Source organism: Cryptomeria japonica, chromosome 11 (genome assembly GCF_030272615.1).
Source record: "Cryptomeria japonica chromosome 11, Sugi_1.0, whole genome shotgun sequence".
NCBI classification, from domain to species: domain Eukaryota; kingdom Viridiplantae; phylum Streptophyta; class Pinopsida; order Cupressales; family Cupressaceae; genus Cryptomeria; species Cryptomeria japonica.
Window position 1 is genome coordinate 263,514,031 of NC_081415.1, and position 18,808 is coordinate 263,532,838.

Genomic DNA, 18,808 nt, shown 5'->3' on the forward strand with positions numbered 1-18,808 from the left:
GAGGGTTCTCTTGTGGGTTCTATTATGGGGTTTTCCCTAAGTTTTCAAGAGGTGTGTCTTGCGGGGGGCACTATTTTCTGAATCTAATATGCATTCATAACAAAAAAATTTAAAAAATAACTAAAAATGATGAATTTACATTCTAATTGCAAATATAATTTATCAAATGCATACAATAGATGAAAAATATGATCTCGTACCTCTTTCCATTGTGTGTGTGTTTGATTTTAAAAAACTATGTTCATGTATTGTGTTGCTTGAAACCCTTAAAGTGTTTTTTCTTGCGATCACAGGTGAAAATGACCAAGCAACCGTAGTAAAAAAAAAATTATTGACAGAAAAATGCGTACGAGGTTTTGAAAACTAAACCGTGTATGCATTTAGTATAAGCAAAACCCCGTACCTAGTTTTTCTTCATTTAAGCTCGACAAAACGATCCAAAACATGTACGGGGTTTTTAAAATGTCAAATAACCAGTGCGCATTTTGTGTTTTTCCAACTTTTTTTTTTTTTTTTTTGGGGGGGGGGGGGGTGTCTACCTTTTTGCACACCATCTTGGCACACACACCCATAGCTAAAATGAGTCACACTAAGGTAGGGGTACAAAAAGTGATGTAAATTGTACATGGTTATAATTTAAAAGTAGAGAGACAGAGAGCGAGAGAGAGAGAGAGAGCGAGAGAGAGAGAGAGAGAGAGAGAGAGAGAGAGAGAGAGAGAGAGAGAGAGAGAGAGAGAGAGAGAGACTACAAGGAGATAAGACATCACTAAATTCAAGGGAATAAGATCCCAAGCTTAGGATCTTAACTCATACAATCACATACAAGGACACAAAACTAGACAAAAAAACAAACAAAAGGCAAATAGACAAAAGACACACAAAAGGGGTTAGCAGTAAAAACAAAGTCTCGAAGTCAACTAGTTGAAGAGACCTTGATAGTGAAAATATCTCAGCCACTAATATAATTCTCAAAATGCTATCTCAAGTGGTCACATGGAAAGAAAAAGAGATTACATCAAGTGATGAACCAAGATTTAATGGCTAGTGAGGTATATTATGCTATGGGTTCACGGGGAGGAGAAAGAAACACACAGATTCCACTAGCTAGCAAGCTATGTTATGGTAGGTGATCCATGAAAGAGAGGGTGAAAAGAAACATGGATTCCACTAGCTATTAATCTATGTTATGCTAGGTGAAACATGGATTCTCATGGGATAGCAAGTCATGTTATGTTGTGTGATCCATGTAGAAAGAGAAAGGGAGAGTCAAAGTAGTCTATCATGTGTTATGATAGTCAACTCATCCTACAAAAGGAAAAGGAAGAGTTAAGTAGTCTATCAAGTTATGTTATTATATATAGTCAACTCATCCTACAAAAGGGGTTCCAAGCAAAGGTTTCATAAATTGCAAGGTGATTGCAAATTGGAAAAGGAGAATTAAATAGTATAGCAAGTTGTGTTATGCTAGTCAACTCGTCTGACAAAAGGGAAATTTCCAAGAAAAGTTGTCTTATTACAAGGAAATTGATTTGACAATATTTTTCCAAGTGAAGCTTTCTTATCACAAGGTGAGCAATTGTAAAGGTGTTACCGAGACACTGCAACAAGGATAACCAAACAAAGCATTGTATGTAAGGAAATGTGCAACACAAATTCATCATAATCAATAAGGAGGTTGCATGTATGCCCTCATTAAGATGTGAACATAGGATAATGTTGATGTCTTAAACCAAGACAAGGATACATACCTTTACAAACTAGGATCCTACTCAAATGTGTTATAAAAAAACCTTGAATGATATGATTAAATGTAAATTGTAACTAAATCAAGAACGGATGAATCACATAACTTGAAATGATAAATCTCAAATTTGAAGCTTAAATGTAGAAATATGAAAACAACATAAAGTCATACCCAACCCCTTTGGAAGAGGTACAAGTCAGTCATGAGTCAATGATTCCCTATGATCCTCCAACATCTCCTAAAGCTTCCATCATGGTGAATGAATTTGATGCAAAATCGATGCTTCTTGATTAGATCTTGACTTTTCTGGTTTGAATCTTCACATAAGATGGCATCTTCACTTCATTAGGATATCATAATATTACACCTTCAATTTTTGCTTGAGTGCTCTAGATTCATATCACAAATGAGGAAAGGAACTCACTTATATGTGAGATCCTAAATTTTGTTAGTGTAGGTTTTTTATTTTCCTTATGTTAGGGGGTATTTATTTTTCCTACACATATATTATTTAAGCTTGCTTAGGTTAATAGGAGTGGTTTATATGAGGACACGTGGTGAAATACTTCAGCTACATGTGTAACTCTCCACCTCACATGGGTAGTTGAGTTACACACCCTCTTTTGGCTTGTTGTGCCACCTCTCATAACCACTATTTTGTCATTTCCTAAGTGGGTTATGGGGTAGTTGGGTTTCACACCCTCTTTTGGCCTTATGTGCCAACTTTCTCAACTCCTTTTTTGTCTTCATGTAAGGAGGTTATGCCACATGTTTTGGCATTTACCAAGAAGGTAAAACCTCCCACTTTTTATGGGGAATAGGAGTTAATGCACCCCTTGGATGTATATTCTTGTATTTTTCTATATAATAAGCACTATACTCTCACCTTCACTAGTTAAGTTAGTGGAGTGATAGCTCGGTGAGAGTCTTCTCCAAATTTTCTTCTTTGTCTCTATTTCTCTCTCATGTTGAAATTATCTTCATTCAGCTATTTTGATCTTCGATCATCCATTGTGTGAGGAGTTGCATGTGATCTACGACCGACATCATATCTTGGCTCGATTCTCGCTTCTCGTAGAATCTCACATGGTATCAGAGCTTATTGTCTAGTATAGCTCATTGCTTTTTTTTTATTTATTTGAGGGATTTGAGACTTTTATATAGCTAATATTTTCCTTAAAAACTAAGTATGCTCTTCTCCTGCATTCTCATGTGATCTAGAGAATCAGAACAGTTTAAAGGAAAATAGCTTCTAGTTAAATCTGGTTTACATGTATGTGTTCTTGTAAGATCTAGGTGATTACAAATTTGTGGTAATATTGGAAGCTTAATAAGAATTTCCAGAGTGTCCATAAGGCTTGACAAAGTCAAAAGTGACTTTTACTTCACCAAAATCAGAGTTTGGAGGACACAGTAAAAAATCAGAGTAAATTTTTTTTACTGGAGTTGTTTTCATTTCGGCTTTAGTGTTCCAACTTTTGTTCTCTTTCACAAAAAATGATTTTTGGGTTTTCTTCCCAACATCAAAAAACTTTTGGGTTGTGGATGGTATTTCCATAAAATTAATAAATGTTGTAGAAATCGAGCATGAATAGGGCCTAAGCCGTTTTTCTATCAGGGAAATTCAACAACATTTCTTAAAAGTTGCATAACTTTTGCCTCAGGTGTCAGATTTTTGCAAACAAATACTTGATGGAAAGTTGGAAATGAGCACTCTCCATTATTGCAAGTCTAATTGAAATTTTTTGCCTTTGTCTATCAGATATTAAAGGTTGGATCAGTTGCTTCTTTTTCTCTTCAACTAGTCATATCTTTCTCCTCACAACTTTGTTTTTCAAAAACTAATAGTTGTTGGAAAGGTATTGAGATAAATTAAGCAGTTATAAGGCTAATTTCTTTTAGATCTTGTCTCAAATTATTTTTATTTAAAATCTCTATTGGTTTCTTAAAAGAATTGTAATCTAATAAAAAGCCTTGTAAATGCACTAATTATAAAGTGCCAACCTTGTAATATTTAGGGGGGTGATTTCTGAGACTAGTGAAAAGTGGGGGTGTCTCTTGTGCCTTCTTTCTTGCACTTTTCCTGATTCTTTGCAATCTTATTTTCTACTATCATGGATGCATCTATAGTTCCACTTTTAACACCATATAATTATTTTGAATGGAAATCTAAGATGATAATATATCTGAAAAGACATGGATATCATCATGTTACTATGGGACTTGAAATTGAACCTCAAGATGCTACAGAAAAGATTAAATGGTTTAATAATTGTGATGAAGCTTTTGGTACTCTATGTATGTCAGTCTCTCTAGACCTTCTTTTTCACATTGAGTCTACCACTACACCAAATGCAGTGTGGACCACTTTGGAAAACCTCTTTGGTAAGCAGGATGAGCTAAGAGGTCATCAATTAGAGAATGAACTCATAGGGTTGAATCCAACCAATTTTGATACTATACAAGACTTCTTCACTAAACTTAAGTCTGTAAGATTGCAATTGGAATGGTGTGGAACTAAGAAAGATGATAAGCAACTAATCTTGAGTATTCTTTCTAAGCTTGGTCCTAACTATTCTGTGTTTGTTTCTACATTCTATGCTACAAAATGTGCCCTAGGTACCACATTCAAAATGCCTTCTCTCGATGAATTTGCTACAGAACTCACTAGGGAGCAAGACAAATTGGTTCAAATGGGTACAATAAAACCCTCTAAGTCACATGCCTTAGTTGTAAATCAAGGCACACAAGAACAAAAAGGGTCTAGTAAGCAAGATAAGAAACAAAAGAACTAAGGAGAGAAGAAAAAAGATCAGAAATCTGCTACTTCAAAAGCAGATAATCAGACCTCTTCATCAAGAGGTGAACAACCTGAGAAGGAGAAGGTCAAGTGTTCTTATTGTAAGAGGCCTAGTCATGATGAGAATAAGTGTTTAAAGAAACAAATTGATCACCTTTCAAATCTTCTTGAAAAGAATAATATCAAGGTGCCTGATTCAATCAAACAAAGTTCATCAGAAGGATGTTCTAAGGATACAGATAAGAGTAAAGGGAAAGGAAAGGGTAAGGCCCTAGTTGTTGTTGCTTCACAACCCAATTCTTGGATAATTGACTTGGGTGCTTCGCACCATATGGCTTCTTCAAAAGATGATTTCACCTCTTTAGAGCCATGTTCTATGCCTTCCATACTAATGGGTGATGACACTCTTGTTGAAGTGCATGGGAGAGGGTTTGTTGATGTGGGCGAAGGAACATTTAAGGATGTCCTTTGTGTTCCATCTTTATCAACTAATCTCCTATCCATTTATCAGATCACTCACACTGGTTCTAGCAAGCGAGTTGAGTTCACACCAGATACAATGGTAATCAGTGAAATGCATAATGGGTCTACTATTGCCGTGGCAAAAGCAGATCATCAATCCAGATTATATCAGTTTTCTCACTTTGTTTCTGACTCTCCTTCGACAGTTTTACTCACTCATGCAGAAGAGATTAGTTGTTTGTGGCATCAACGATTTGGCCACTTGAACTATCGTTACTTGCAACAACTCAGTAAACAAGACATGGTTTCAGGGTTTCCTTCTATTCGATTTTCTGACGGAGTTTGCCAGGGATGTATTCCTGGTAAGCATCCTGAGGAGAAGTATGATAAAGGAAAAGCATGGAGAGCTCCACAGCTATTGGAGTTCATACATAGTGACTTGGCAGGACCATTTCCACAACCATCTTTCAGCAGGGCTAGATATGTCTTAACATTTATTGATGACTTATCCAGATTTACATGGGTTTACTTTCTCAAACAAAAGTCTGAGGTATTTGAGAATTTTCTATATTTCAAATTTTTTGTAGAGAAACAATCTGGGAAGTTCATCAAGATTCTGTGTACAGATAATGGGGGTGAATATGTTAATAATCAGTTTGAACAATTTTGTGCTTCAGAAGGTATCAACATGCAGCACACAGTTCCATATAGTCCTCAGCAGAATGGTGTCGTAGAACGAAAGAATAGGTCCTTGAAGGAGATGACAAATTGTATGATTCACTTCAAGTCTTTGGCACCTCAGTATTGGGCAGAGGCGATCAATTGTGCATGTTGCATCCAAAACCGAGTTCCTCATAAAGTTGTGAAGGGGGTAACTCCTTTTCAAGCTTGGACTGGTTGGAAACCTATAGTTAAGCATTTCAGAGTGTTTGGTTCTCTTGCATGGACCCACATTCCAACAGAGAAACGCAAGGCTATGGATCCGCAGAGCAAGCCTTGCATATTTGTTGGGTATCCAGATGATGTCAAAGGGTATAGACTTCTCCATCCCTCTACACATGAGTTGTTCATTGAGAGGAGTGTTCATTTTGAGGAGAGTTCTTCTATTTCTTCTCATACCACTTCTCCATCCACTATCACATTGGAGACATTTCATGATGATGACAGTTCTTCTGAGGATCTTAATCCTCCTAATCCTATTGAGGAGTCTTCTTCCTCCACTTCAGATGGTGACAGTGATGGTGAGGATTCACATTCTTCTCATAGTCATCCTTAAGAGGTTGATGATTCTCCCCCAGACTCTCCAACTTCAGTGCCTCTTTGGGCTCGACAAACTTTTGAGTCAGCAGGAGATTGGCTTGGTGATCCATCAGATTCTAGAAGAACTAGGTCACAATTTCAGCAAGCTCCACATCTCTTCATTGCTTCGGCTTCTGATCCATAGTCTTTTCAAGAAGCTACAGGTGTTCCTGAATGGGATGCTACAATGCAAGAAGAGTTTAATTCCTTGGAAAGGAATCACACATGGGATTTAATTCCTCTTCCTAAGGGAAGGAAACTTGTTTGATGCAAGTGGATCTATCGAACAAAATTTGTAGTGGATGGGTCGGTTGATAAGTATAAGGCTCGCTTGGTAGCAAAAGGCTTTTCCCAAGTTCCAGGGGTTGATTACTCTGAGACTTTTGCTCCAGTTGCTAAGATGAATTCCATCTAGCTTGTCCTTGCTATTGCTGCAACCCATTGTTGGGAATTTCATCAAATGGATGTCAAGAGTGCATTTCTTCATGGTGATCTTCATGAGGAAATCTACATGGTGTAGCCACAAGGGTTTGTTCAAGATCCTTCACTTGTGTGTCGACTTTGAAAGTCTCTCTATGGCCTCAAACAAGCTCCTCGAGCTTGGTATGCCAAGATGGACTCCTTCCTTCTAACAGTTGGTTTTACTCGATGCCATTTTGATCCTAATGTCTACATTCTGCACCAGGATGATACTCTCACATTTCTAGTTCTCTATGTTGATGACTTATTGATCATAGGGAGTCACTCATCCACCATCAAGGTAGTGAAAACTGCTCTACATGATAGATTTATGATGTCAGACTTGGGTCTTCTACATTACTTGTTGGGAATTGAGATTACTCAATCTTCTTCAGGCATCTTCCTTGGACAACCCAAGTATGCACTCGATATGCTCTCTAGATTTCACATGGTAGACTGTAAGCCTGCACCTACTCCTTTTTTGTCTGGGGTCAAACTTGAGGCTAAGTACTCTTAACCCTTGGTTGATAGCACTTTATATCGACAAATTGTTGGGAGCCTCATCTACTTGACTCATACGAGACCTAACATTTCATATGTGGTGGGCATGGTCTCTAGATTCATGCAGGAGCCACATGAGTTGCATTGGAAAGTAGCTAAGAAGATTCTCCACTACATTCAGGGTACTCACAATTATGGAATTCAGTATGTAGTAGGCATGGATATTGACTTGGTGGGATATACGGATTCAGATTAGGCGGGTGATTCTCAAGATCGCAAATCCACTTCAGGGTATTTCTTCTCACTTGGTTCTGGTCCAATTCGTTGGTCAAGTAAGAAGCAGTCTACAATTTCTCTTTCATCAATAGAGGCTGAGTATCAAGGGGCAGTTAATGCCACCACTAAGGCAAATTGGCTTCAGAATATTCTCACTGAGTTTGGTATTCCAATTAGGAAGCCTACTATCATCTTTTGTGATAATCAAAGTGCTATACATATCTCAAGAAATCCAGTTCATCACCAGAGGACGAAACACATTGAGATACATATGCACTATATTCGGGAGCTCATTCAGGAAGGCATCATTGATCTTAAGTATTGTTCTACAATGGAGCAAATTGTGGACATCTTCACCAAACCCTTCACTGAAAGCAAGTTCCTTCATTTGTGATCTCTGCTCTGGATACGACGGGTGTCTACCTCAGGAGGGACTTCTTAGTCCTCCTTTCTTTCTCTCCTTATTTAGGGGGGGGCTATTCCTCTTATGGGGGGGCTTCTTCTTTTGGGGGGGCTATCTATGTACATGGGTACCTAACATGGTTGCATTTGTCGGGACCCATATTTTCACCCACCTAAGCTACGCTTAAGGGGGGGTGTTAGTGTAGGTTTTTTATTTTCCTTATGTTAGGGGGTATTTATTTTTCCTACACATATATTATTTAAGCTTGCTTAGGTTAATAGGAGTGGTTTATATGAGGACACGTGGTGAAATACTTCAGCTACATGTGTAACTCTCCACCTCACATGGGTAGTTGAGTTACACACCCTCTTTTGTCTTGTTGTGCCACCTCTCATAACCACTATTTTGTCATTTCCTAAGTGGGTTATGGTGTAGTTGGGTTTCACACCCTCTTTTGGCCTTATGTGCCAACTTTCTCAACTCCTTTTTTGTCTTCATGTAAGGAGGCTATGCCACATGTTTTGGCATTTACCAAGAAGGTAAAACCTCCCACTTTTTATGGGGAATAGGAGTTAATGCACCCCTTGGATGTATATGCTTATATTTTTCTATATAGAAGCACTATACTCTCACCTTCACTAGTTAAGTTAGTGGAGTGATAGCTCGGTGAGAGTCTTCTCCAAATTCTCCTCTTTGTCTCTATTTCTCTCTCATATTGAAATTATCTTCATTCAGTTATTTTGATCTTCGATCATCCATTGTGTGAGGAGTTGCATGTGATCTACGACCGACATCAGATCTTGGCTCAATTTTCGCTTCTCGCAGAATCTCACAAATTTAATTGGATGAAATGGCCAACCTAGAAATGTTATTTTTTTACATCGAGATAGTTTTGAAAATTGTAAGATTGACCCTATAACCTCTTGAAAATTTAGCCAAAATGCACTCAACAATGGAGCTTGGGCCAAATTTGTCCCAAAAAAATAGGTCTGATTTTTTAGGGTCATTAGACTATAGGATCTAATTCTCGAAAATGCAAGTTTCATGATGAATTATGATATTTCAATGGGAAAAGTGTTATTATTTTTGAGTTTTTGAAATAGGTAAAGACAAAAAATAATTAAAATGATGAAAGATAAATGGTACGCCTAGAATTAAGGGCCTAAATAAGAGTGTGATAAGATTTAAATTAAGATAGACTCATATTCTTGAACTAATTATTAATTAAATACATATGGTCCTATAATGCATAGTAAAATGAGACACACATAAGTGATTGCCAAAAAAGTGTGGAATTGGACACCCTAATTAGAGGTGTACAATTTACGATGATATATTAGTCCCCACTTTAGCGATCATATGAAATTACATGCATATGCAAGATAAAGTATAGAAAAGTAAACATTCATGAAAAAGAAACGTATTTGTAAAGGTGTTGAATGAAACTCGAAGTATAGCAATACCTACAATACAATGTTAGGAACCGCATTCTGCAAGACCACTTTGTCAATCAAAATCATAAATCACCTAAAATGCTTACTAAGAATAATGAAATCAAGGGTAGCTATATGCTTTCTACTTGCTACTTAGGAGGTAGAAATAAGGTTTCATGTATACTGCTTTCAATTGTGAAGGATAGGTGATTACAAATTCTCTCAATGAGGTTCAAAATGACTCAATGAGCATTTGGAAATATAGAGGACTAAAACTTGATTCCAACATATTAGACAACACACGAATCAGAGTCCTCTAGGTGAAGATATCAAAGGATTAGTGACACATGGCAAAATAAGGGTTTATAAAGAATCTTACCTTTAAAAAGTGCAAATCCCACTATTCATTTGCCTTATTCATCTTTTGTGTTTATTGTAGAGTGGTCTACCAAGGTCAAGATGTCGAGTTAAGTGGTACCTTCTAGGTAAGTAAATAATTGGTTGGTTGAGTCTGTCATAGGTGCCAAGATGGAAAAAAATTCACTTGTGCATGGTTGCAAGTTAGGTCTTATAAACTTCACCACCAAGAAGAGTTATACATATCATACCCTTGGAATCTTCAAAGCTCATACTTAGTATTGATTTGATTGATGTCCATTAGGTCAAAGATCAATTTCTATTGCAAGGTAATAAAGTGTTATTATGGGTTTAGTGACCATATAATGATAATAAGAGTTTATAGATACATTTTTATTAATGTGATATCTATGATGTAGTTGAATTAGAGAATGATAATGGATGTCAAATGTTCATAATCTTTGTGAGTGGTTAGTTAGAGAGCAAGGTACATGAGTGGTACAAGAGCACCTAGGACTTAGGCTTATATATATTTCTCATTTTGGCTTGTACTGACCCTAGCCAAGTCAGGTATTGAATAAGGACTCTAGGAGGGTCCAAGAGTGAGTGTGATGAGTGAAATGTAAGCCTATTTTGAGTTAGATCTTCCTAGGTTTGCATTTTGTACCTAGGTAGTGGTTTGAGTAGGTAGTTGACCTTCTTGATGGTCAAAAGTGTCAAAACTTGGTATAGGAAATAGGGAGGGTTAAATTAGTCTTAGACATGTTTAAAAAGTCATGTGTGATGACTTAGAATAGGCCTCATAGGTTGAGAAGGCCAAAAAGTGAAAAAGTGCAAAGTTGCAAAAAGTTGTCATGACAACTTTTGTCCTAATTTGATTAGCGATGGAGTTAGGGATTGTCCAATGCCCTAGAAAGACTCCACATGTGGGAAGTGATATAATAACCCTCACTTTCATGGTTACCAAGTTTGGAGACTTGATTTTGTAAGTTCAACAATCTGAAACTACTCATTTTCAGACTAGTTGGCAGCATTTTGGCTTGTTTTGTTCATTTTTGTAAATGCAAAATGGATTGAATCCATTAATCCAGAAATGGATTGAGTTTCTTTGGTGTGTTACAGAGTTTTTAGGTCCATTTCAAGCTTTGTAGATAGTTTCTATTAGTGTTTTCTTGTTTTGGTTTGCACACAACCAGTTTTGGCTTGTACAACAGTTTTATGTAAAATGGTTGCCCCATGAATTCCACACGTGCTACCATCACGGAATATTGGGAAATGAAGGGAAACCACTTGTAAAGTGTACATATGTAGGGACAAGTGCTGGAGATGATTTTCAATATGGTTGTCACCTTGTTCTAGGTGAGTTTTGGAGCAACCCAGCTAGAGGAAACAAGGTGAAATTGAAGTGCAAAGTGCAAGGGTGAATGCCAAACCACCATCTAATATTTTGGAGGGGTACATGAATTTAGAAAAAATTTTCCAATGCAAGGAGAAGCCTTGAAAAAATCATTTTATTCCCAAACACCAACTTGACCAGTCACTGTCGGTTAGAAGGCCTAGAAACCCTTCAAAACCCTCATTTTGGGGTTAGGAAATTGTACGGTAGAGTAAGGAGCCCAAACCACAAACTAAATTGAGGTTAGATGAGTCATTGAAGAAAATCCAAACTTTCTATGGGGTCTTTTGGACTGTTTTCACTCAAGCCCTAGAAAACCGGATTTTGGAGGCCTAATAGGGCTAATTCCTTGTAGCCCTTTTCTAGGAAAAATATTGAAATCGGTAAGAAAGCTAATGATTGCAAACCTCAAATGGACCCAAAAGGCATTAAAAACATGTTAGTAGCCACCTCCACACCTCTGCATCAACTCACAATAGTAGGAGGTCAATTTGACAAGTTGAAGCCAATAATGAGCACATGGGAAGCATTGTGAATTGGTAGGGTTACTAGCTAAAACATTTGAAGAAAACACCTTGGAATGGTTAAGAAGAAAGCCCTAGAAGTGATTGAGAAAGAATTGGAGGTCTAGAGTGCAATTAGGCCTAGAGAGTTGGTGGAATTGAGAAACACCAACTAGGTGAAGTGTTAGCAAACTAGGTGAACCCCATCAAATTGGTATCAGAGGCTATAAGATTTGGGGTAGGTGAGTAGATGTCCTCAGTGAAATCTATAGGAGATAACAACATGGTGACCAATGCAGAGTTGGCAAAGAAAGTGGATGATCAGGGGGAAGAGAAAATACTCCTGAAGGAGAAGTTGCTAGAATTGGAGAGTAAACTTGGTGAGGTAGAAACCAAGGCAGATGAAGTGTTGGTAAAGGTAGAAGGAGTAGAATGGAAGGGTAAAGAAGTGTCAGAGATTGAAAAAGTACCTAAACCTGACCCTATCCTAGAACAAGAACCTTTCCTGAAGGCATTGAAGGCCTTAAGTGGGAAATCACTAGAAGGATTGCCATTGTTCACTGGTAAGATGGAGGCAGAAGTGGTCCTAGAATGGATAAAAGGCATGGAGAACCATTTTGAATGTGAAGGCATAACTGAAGCCCAAAGAGTCAAGGTGGCCAAGTCAAGGATGAGAGGAGATGCTCTCGCATGGTGGAAATTTGTGCAAAATGAGAGGAAGAAAATGGGCAAAGCACCCATCTCTTCTTGGAAAGGGATGTTAGTCAAAATCAAAGAAGTTTATCTCCTTGATGAATATGAAGTACAAATTCATAGGAAGAGGCAAAACTTAAGACAAAAAGACCTTGATATCAGTACCTATACGGAGGAGTTTCACAAACTTAGCCTTAGATCTCATGTGGTGGAAGAAGAGAGTCTCAAGGTCGCTAGGTACCTAAATGGTCTATGGTGGAACATCCAAGAAGAAATCAGTCTAATGAACTCAAAAATAGTCCATCAAACCTATCAACTTGCCCTTAAGGTGGAAAAAAAATTGAAAAGAAGGCATGACTCAAGTAGCAATAGGGGCAAAGGTAGAGGAAATGACAATAGAGGCCATAGGGGAGGCTTTGGAGGAAGAAGTTCTGAACAAAGAACACAAGGAGAGTCTAAAATCACTGAGCATCAAGAGAGTGGCACTAGTAAAGGATGATTCAATAAAGGAAGGGGGTCCAACAGTGGTTTCAGAGGAAGATCTAGTGGCCAAGGTAGAGGTTCCTCATACTTTGCAACAATGAAGTGTTACCATTGCAACCAACTTGGTCATCCAACATATAGGTATCCAGAGAAGGGATCATCATCACAAGGTGGTGAAAGAAGAGTGAACTATCTTGAAGAAGAGACTTCAAGCAGAAAGACTTCAGAGGTTGCCCTAGAGTCAAAGGTAGGTGACAACTTGATGATAAGGAGAAATTTGATCAAAGAAGTGGTTAGAGAAGAGCCAAGCCAAAGAAGGTCCTTATTTAGGATCAAATGCAAGATTATGGACAAATTTTGTAAAGTGATCATTGATTCAGGGTCAACAGACAACATTGTGTCAAAAGAGGTAGTGAGTAAGCTCAAATTGCAAAGGATACCTCATAACAACCCTTATAGAGTCGCTTGGTTGAACAAAGGCCAACATTTCCTAGTCAATGAGCAAGAATGGGTGGATTTTACCATTGGGAGGTATAAGGACAAGGTGTTATGTGATGTCCTACCCATGGATGCATGCCATCTTCTATTGGGAAGACCATGGCAATTTGATAGACAAGCTATTCATGATGGAGCCAAGAATGCATACTCATTCAAGAAAGATGGAGTCACATTCAAGATTCAATCTATCCTTGAGGAAGGTGAAAAGAGGGCAGCAGGTCCTAATGCTCTTTTGGTGAGTGAAAAATAGTTCTTGAAGACACTTGAGGAAGGTGAAGGTATAGGGTTTGCACTAGTAATGAAGCCCAAAGAGGAAGACAAGAAAGAGCAGCCAGATTTGCCAATACAGGTGCAAGATTTGTTGAATAAATTCAAAGGCATAGTAAGTGATGGACAACCAGCCACCTTATCTCCTAAAAGAACCATAAGCCATCAAATATACTTCATTCCTGGAACATCCTTGCCTTATAAGATAGCTTATAAAATGACTCCCCAACAAAATGTTGAGATTGCCAAGAAAATCCAAGAGCTCTTAGACCAAGGCCTAATTAGGAAAAGCATTAGCCCTTGTGTTGTCCCTACCGTATCAACCCCAAAGAAAGGTGGTACTTGGAGATTGTGTACTGATTCTAGAGCTATAAATAGGATCACCATCAGATATAGGTTCCAAATTCCTAGAATAGAAAACCTAATGGATTGTTTAGGAGAAGCCAAGTATTTTACCAAGATTGACCTTAAGAGTGGATATCACCAAATTAGGATTAAGGAGGGTGATGAATGGAAAACTGCATTCATGACTACAAAGGATCTCTATGAGTGGCTTGTAATGCCATTTGGCTTATCTAATGCTCCAAGCACCTTCACGAGACTCATGAATGAGGTGATGAAGGAATTCATAGGTAAATTTGTGGTGGTGTATCTAGATGATATTCTCATTTTGAGTAAGGATAGGGCAGATCATATTAATCATTTGCAAGATGTATTACAAAGATTGTATGATGAAAAGCTAACCATGAACTTGGATAAGTGTGAGTTTTTTAAGTAGGAGTTGGTTTACCTTGGGTTTGTGTTGTCTCAAGGAAACCTCAAGATGGATCCCAGCAAGGTTGAAGCCATTGTAAATTGGCCTACTCCTAAGTCAGCAACAGAGGTGAGAAGCTTCCATGGACTAGCTCAGTACTACAAGAAGTTCATTAGGAAATTCAGTGCTATATGTGCACCAATGTTAGACACCATTAGAAGTGGAATGAAGGCAAAGTTTCAGTGGAGTGAACAGGCAAACAAAGGTTTTGAAACCTTGAAGGAGAAGATAGCTACTCAACTAGTGCTAATGTTGCCTAGTTTTGAGAAACTTTTCATAGTGGAATATGATGCAAGCAATGTTGCAGTAGGTGCTTTCCTAAGCCAAGAAGAAAGACCAGTAGCCTTCCATAGTGATAAGTTAAGTGATGCCAAGAGAAAATACTCCTCTTATGATCTTGAGTTATATGCTTTAGTGCAGGCTTTGAAGAAGTGGAGACGTTATCTCCTTCCTAAGGAATTTGTAGTCTATACGGACAACCAAGCATTGAGTTTTCTAAATTCACAAGACAAAATCAGTCATAAACACATGAAATGGGTGGAGTACATGCAGGCCTACACATTCACCATTAAGCACAAGAAAGGGCAGTTAAACCAGGCAGCTGATGCATTAAGCAAGAGACTTTTGACAGTCCAAGAAATCCAATTGAGGAGCATAGGTGTTGACGGTTTTAGAGACTTATACCCGGAGGATGAAGAATTCTCAAATGCCTACAAGGTGTGTAAGGAGTATCAAAATCACTTCCATAGTGAGTATTCTGATTTTACTTTGCAAAATGGACTATTGTTTAGAGGTGGGCAACTTTGTGTGCCTAGAGGCTCAATGAGATAAAACCTCATACAAGAGAAGCATACTGGAAACCTTAGTGGACATTTTGGAGTCAATAAGACTCAAGAGATGGTTCAAAGGTATTACTATTGGCCAAGGATGAATCAAGATGTGAAAATGTATGTGGAGACTTGCATAGTTTGCCAAAAGGCCAAAGGTACTTCTTCAAATGTCGGTTTATACCAACCTCTTCCCATACCAAATAGACCTTGGGAATGCATTAGTATGGACTTTGTAGTAGGTTTACCAAGGACAAAGTAGGGATTTGACAACATTTATGTCATTGTGGACAGATTTAGTAAAATGGCTCACTTTGTGCCTTGCAAGACTACTCATGATGCATGCTAAATAGCTCATTTGTTTTTCAAAGAGGTAGTAAGGATACATGGTTTACCCATGAGAATTGTTTTAGATAGGGAATCAAAGTTCATGAGTCATTTTTGGAAGACACTTTGGCAAAACATTGGCACCAACCTCTCTTTTGGATTAGCCTACCATCCTCAAACAGATGGGCAGACCAAAGTGGTGAATAGAAGCCTGAGAAACTTATTGAGGTGACTTACCAAAGAATATGGTCAGACATGGGATCAAGTACTCTCACAAGATGAATATGCATATAATGACACCATGAATAGGACTACCGACAAGAGCGCTTTTGAGGTGGTCTATGGTGTGCACCCAAGAGGTATTTTGGAGTTGAGAAACTTAGGTAGTGTAGCAACAAGAAGTGGATATGTAGAAGACTTTTCTCAATCAATGAAGGAGGTACATGAATCAGTCAAGCAAGCCTTGACGGAGAACACAAACAAAATCAAACAAAAAGTTGATGAAAGAAGGAAGAACCTCCAATTTCAAGTGGGATATCTTGTCATGGTGCACCTAAACAAAGCAAGGCTACAACAAGGAGTGCCTAACAAGTTGAAAATGAGAAGGATAGGTCCATGTGCCATTCTAGCCAAGTATGGAGAAAATGCATACAAGGTGGATCTACCTAGTGACATAGGATTATCACCAGTTTTCAAAATAGCAGACTTAGTTGCCTACAAGGGACCAATTCAAAGTTTAGATTGTAGTCACTCAAAGGTATCAGATGATGTGAACAACCTTCAGTTACCAACCAAACCAATCGCAAAGGCCGAGAAGGTGTTAAGTTCAAGGATCGCCAAGAAGACAAGGCATCAAACCTATTGGGAGCACCTAATCAAATGGCAGGGTATGGATGATGCTGAAGCTACATGGGTGCTTGAGATGATGTTTAACAAGCTAGGCATTGATCAAAATATGATTCCCAAGGATGTGACATGATTTTCTTTTGTTTGGGAGAATGGTGCAGGAGCACCTAGGACTTAGGCTTAGAGATTTTTCTCACTTTGGCTTGTAGTGACCCTAGCCAAGTCAGGTATTGAATAAGGACTCTAGGAGGGTCCAAGAGTGAGTGTGATGAGTGAAATGTAAGCCTATTTTGAGTTAGATCTTCCTAGGTTTGCATTTTGTACCTAGGCAGTGGTTTGAGTTAGTAGTTGACCTTCTTGATTGTCAAAAGTGTCAAAACTTGGTATAGGAAATAGGGAGGGTTAAATTAGTCTTAGACATGTTTTAAAAGTCATGTGTGATGACTTAGAATAGGCCTCATAGGTTGAGAAGGCCAAAAAGTGAAAAAGTGCAAAGTTGCAAAAAGTTGTCATGACAACTTTTGTCCTAATTTGATTAGCGATGGAGTTAGGGATTGTCCAACGCCATAGAAAGACTCCACATGCGGGAAGTGATATAAGAACCCCCTCTTGCATGATTACCAAGTTTGGAGACTTGGTTTTGTAAGTTCAACAATCTGAAACTACTCATTTTCAGACTAGTTGGCAGCATTTTGGCTTGTTTTGTTCATTTTTGTAAATGTAAAATGGATTGAATCCATTAATCCAGAAATGGATTGAGTTTCTTTGGTGTGTTACAGAGTTTTTAGTTCCATTTCAAGCTTTTTAGATAGTTTCCATTAGTGTTTTCTTGTTTTGGTTTGCACACAACCAGTTTTGGCTTGTATAGCAGTTTTATGTAAAATGGTTGCCCCATGAATTCCACACGTGCTACCATCACGGAATATTGGGAAATGAAGGGAAACCACTTGTAAAGTGTACATATGTAGGGACAAGTGCTGGAGATGATTTTCAATATGGTTGTCACCTTGTTCTAGGTGAGTTTTGGAGCAACCTAGCTAGAGGAAACAAGGTGAAATTGAAGTGCAAAGTGCAAGGGTGAATGCCAAACCACCATCTAATATTTTGGAGGGGTACATGAATTTAGAACAAAGTTTCCAATGCAAGGAGAAGCCTTGACAAAATCATTTGATTCCCAAACACCAACTTGACCAGTCATTGTCGGTTAGAAGGCCTAGAAACCCTTCAAAACCCTCATTTTGGGGTTAGGACATTGTACGGTGGAGTAAGGAGCCCAAACCACAAAAATCACTTGAGGTTAGATGAGTCATTGAAGAAAATACAAACTTTCTATGGGGTCTTTTGGACCATTTTCACTCAAGCCCTAGAAAACCGGATTTTGGAGGCCTAATAGGGCTAATTCCTTGTAGCCCTTTTCTAGGCAAAATATTGAAATCGGTAAGAAAGCTAATGATTGCAAACCTCAAATGGACTCAAAAGGCATTCAAAACATGTTAGTAGCCATCTCCACACGTCTGCATCTACTCACAACAATTGGAGGTCAATTTGACAAGTAGAAGCCAAGACAACCATAATGAGCACATGGGAAGCATTGTGAATTGGTAGGGTTCCTAGCTAAAACACTTGAAGCAAACACCTTGGAATGGTTAAGAAGCAAGCCCTAGAAGTGATTGAGAAGGACTTGGAGGTCTAGAGTGCAACTAGGCCTGGAGAGTTGGTGGAATTGAGCAAAACCAACTAGGTGAAGTGTTAGCAAACTAGGTGAACCCCATCAATGAGGTGCCCCTTGATAATCACACCCTTTCCAAGAGTGTGTAGATGTTCTTTGAGTGTGATACCTAGTATGTTGCCTAGACAAGACCTAGATTTTCATGTTGATCTAGTTCTAGGAGCAATGCCTATTTCACCAATGTCTTATAAGATGACCACTTATGAGCATTGTAAGCTGAAGTTGTAGCAAGAACTATTGGAAAATAGGCACATTCATCTTAGAATATTCTCTTGGGATGCACCTATCATCTTCATGAAGAAAAAATGATGGATCTTTTTGCTTTACATTAATTACTCACAATTAAATAAAGAATACTAGCATGCTTAAAACAAAAGTAAATACTCAACACCAATATTTGTTAGCGCTACAAATAATGGCTTCTAGAATAGCATTATTGCATAAGCATCCTGTATGATCATATTGCATAAGCATAATGTATGATCATAAAGGAAGAATATATGATGAACACATGCTAGAGATTGACCAACAATACCTAAATAATTAAAATATATTTCTCCCATCTCATTTAATGTTATGTGGTATTGAAGATTCCTCATTGAAAGCCATTCCTTAATGTTTCATGACATAACAACAACATTATTTAGGAAATTTTGTTCCCTTAGAATATCGACAATATTCTTTTATATTA